General features: G+C 39.3%; 1 long non-coding RNA gene across 1 annotated transcript in view; it reads left to right on the top strand.

Annotated features, from left to right (window-relative positions):
• Positions 1-372: 372 nt before the first annotated feature.
• The window catches only part of LOC109375113 (uncharacterized), a 7,098-nt gene continuing 3,955 nt past the window's right edge, over positions 373-3,515 (top strand). The window contains exon 1 of the long non-coding RNA XR_002122512.1: positions 373-465. This is a non-coding gene — a long non-coding RNA (uncharacterized LOC109375113). The remainder of the gene's footprint in view (positions 466-3,515) is intronic.

Below are 3,515 nucleotides of genomic sequence, written 5' to 3'. Positions count from 1 at the left end.
TACACGCCCTCACTGAGAATGCGCAGGCGCAGCTTCAACCCTGCCTTCTGGGAATTAGAGTCTTCTAGCCTCTCTATTGGCCATCGAGTGCTAGGATCTTAGGTACATAATGAACTACAAATACCGTGAGGCAAGGCGGTTCAGCGCCCGCCAAGGGGAGGAAGAGGAAGTCAGTAGGAAGGCGGGGCAGAACGAAACTAGTCACTCACATTGCCAGCCGGGAGTTGTAGTTTTAACTGGTTTGGCTTTGCTGTCTTCCCCATTCTGGGACCCAAGCAAAAGAGTGTGAGAGACCATCTTTCCTAGGATGCACTGCGTCCAGCTTCACTTCCCCTTTAGGCGGCGAGAAGTATACGGGGCATCTTGGTAAGAAGCCGAATTAAAGGGAACGGGTGTCGGAAGCAGAAGGGCCGAACTTCATGACTTCTAGAAGGGGAGGGGAATGAAAGGCTCTCAGTGAAGAAGGTACAGTAAATAAATGTCCAGCGATATAGCGGGCTGGGAAGTTGAGAGAAATGGTCTTCTCTGTACTGGAGGTCGTAAGAAAAGCGGGAAAATAGGGAATTGATTCTCGGAGTGTTCGTTAAGGTCTTTTTTTCTGCCACACTTTTCTGTTTTCATTCTTCCCGCTATTTCAAGTCAGTGAGGCGTCTGAGCCTCGTTTTCTGCCTTTTCCCCCTCTCTTTTGAGGGTCACTGAGGCGCCATTTGTTTTCCTCGTCCACTGTACTTCTTTGCAGTTCACAACACAGTACCTCCTCCCCTCAGAGAGAGAGAGAGAGCAGTCATCACTTATTAAATTCTTAATTTATGTTTGTCACAGAGTTTATATACAGGGTACCATTTGCTCTTCATAATAACCTTGTTAGGAAACACGTTCAAAAAGGAAATGACTTGCTTAAGTTCAGGCAGTCATTAAGTCACTGGTTAGGCATTCAGACCTAGATCTATAGCCATTTTACAGATTAGGGACGTAGGCAGGAAAGGTTAGGCTGGTATTAGTAAATTAGTAACTACCTTCTTACTTTTATAGCTTACTATTATAGTAATCAATAGGTTACTATTATAGGTTACTATTATAGTTGATGAAAATGTCCAGCCTAAGAAAATGCCTTGTAAGAGTTTATTTGAGCCAAACTGATGACAATTGCCTGGAAGCAGAATCTCAAGGGATTGAGATAACGCTCCAGAAAATGGCAGTTCTGTAGTTTATTTTATACATTAGATTCAAAGGAGGAGCTGTAAGGAGGGTTACATGAAATTCACTCATGGTCGATAGATTAAGGGGACAGGAGAAAGCAAAGAGGGGAAACCTCTGGGACTGAATAAAAAGTAAAACACACAGCCACATGCTTCTTGTACATTGGTGGTTAGATGCAAAAAATAAACAACTTCAGAGGTAAAGACTGACTTTTGTCAGATGAAGCTACAGGCCTACGACGAGACTACCCACCATTACCCGCTTTTCGTGAGCAATTTTTGTGTTCAGACCACCCTGTGTGATTACGTTGGTCTCTGGTTTGTCAGGTTTAGTGTGTAGCCCCTTGTTTCCTCCACATAGTGTACATAATATGTTCGTGTATGTTATCTAATACTCACACCAGTCCTGTGATACCTTTACCAGGTATGATTGATTCCATTTACAGTTGTAGAAACAGACTAAAAGGAATTAAGTGACTTGTTCAAGGCAAATCACAGGTGGGCCTCAGACTCAGCAAGTGCTTTTTACACTACTTCCTTCGTCTACAAAAGAAAAAAAGCTATTAAGATCAAACCTTCTGTTTGGCCTCTGGATCGCCTCTTAGTGACTCGGGTTGTGAGAATGTGTACCCTTAAGGAGGAGAAAGAGCTTTATTTTATTGCTTATATGCTGGGAAACTGCCTTTTCATGCAAAACACATTCATATGTTAATTGGAAGCTAGTATTATTTTAATTATTATTGTACAATCAACCACTTTTACTTATTCTGGAAATTCTTGCTTTCAAACCTTAGATAAATGAACTTCCTCAAAATTTCTGAAACATTTGGCACAAAATAGAAACATCAGTGCAGCCCATGAGATCATGTGTCTTCCGTAGCTGCCAAGGGAAATGTTTACCTGATTAGGTTTTCTGAGTAAATAGAATTTGATGCTTGAAATGAACCATCTGTAAGATAGACACTCCTAAAGGGTCTTAGCACTGACTTTCACCTGATTGTTATCTGTAATGGTCTTCAAAATAAATGATATGTTTGGAAGAGATGTTTGGAAATATGCTTGGAAATCCTTCAAATGTTAATTGTTTTCTTGCCCAATGCAAAAATAATGTTACCTTCAAACAAGACAGGTAATGTTACTTACCTTTAAGGGGATAACTTTCAAGAAAGTTTTTCTTAAAGAATTAATTTATACAGAAAAAGTTGTTTATTTCTGTTTTGATAATAGTTTGGTGGTAACTGCATATGTGGTCTTGGAACTTATTTTTTTTTAGTGTTTATAAGTTGAGAAACTGGATATGCCCCTTAAGTGGAAATTATTTTCTACCGTGACTGAGAAATTACATCTGCAGTGAAATTTTATTTTTCTCATATAGAACCCAAGGAATTGAATTATGAAAGCTGATAGCAAGCAGTGTGCAATTCTAACACTGTCTGCACTTTTATATCTTAACACCACCAAGCCAAATTTTCCTTAGTGGTAATACATATGAACAGTGAGATAGATTTTTTAAATTGCACCTGAATCTGTCATTCTGAATCATACCTTGACAAAAGAACCATTCCCCACCCTGCTGAAAAAATGGGCAGCATTTCTCTGGTTTGTCAAGTACCAACCCCCTTGACTGATCCAGGGCTCGTTTCCCCATATGGAGCCTTGATTACTTACAAACATTCTTCCCAAACTAAATTTGATATTTAAACCCATTTGTTACTATAGTTCTCCTAGTTTTAAGGATTATACTTTTCAGGGAAAAAATAGAAACACCCTGGTATAAAGCATAGTTAGTGGGAGTTGGGGAAAGCATAGTTAGTAGGGGAAGAGGTAAGTTTTCAAGCAATTCTAGAATTAAATTAGATCATTAAACCTGAAAGTCACTAATTTAATGAATCTGTAGATTCAGTCAAAGTTCAGAAAGTAAGAAAGCTAACATAAATAAAGGGGCAATCATATTAACCATGCCAAGTTCAATATGTGAATTAATTCTTTACAGGTACTTAGAAGGTATGCGTGCCAATAAAGTAAGAAAAAGAAATTTTGTTAGAACGTAGGAGTGCTGAAAGCGTCTAACCTTCTTATATCCATGCTTCCTCCCTCTTCCCCCGAAATTCTATGATCTTAATTGCCTCATAACTTTCACAAGATCTTTGTGGAATACATGATAGTTTTCGTACTTATCTCAGTATTCCAGATGGGGAAAATGAGCTGGGGACCTATGTTATCTGCTCTGGTGTATACCGTATTTGCTGGCGTATAAGACGACTGGGCATATAAGACGACCCCCTAACATTTCCACTCAAAATACAGAGTTTGTTA

Source organism: Hipposideros armiger, unplaced genomic scaffold, assembly GCF_001890085.2.
Source record: "Hipposideros armiger isolate ML-2016 unplaced genomic scaffold, ASM189008v1 scaffold_900, whole genome shotgun sequence".
NCBI lineage: Eukaryota > Metazoa > Chordata > Mammalia > Chiroptera > Hipposideridae > Hipposideros > Hipposideros armiger.
The sequence above is the reverse complement of the archived record's forward strand: the minus strand, read 5'-3'. Positions and strand labels throughout refer to the sequence as shown.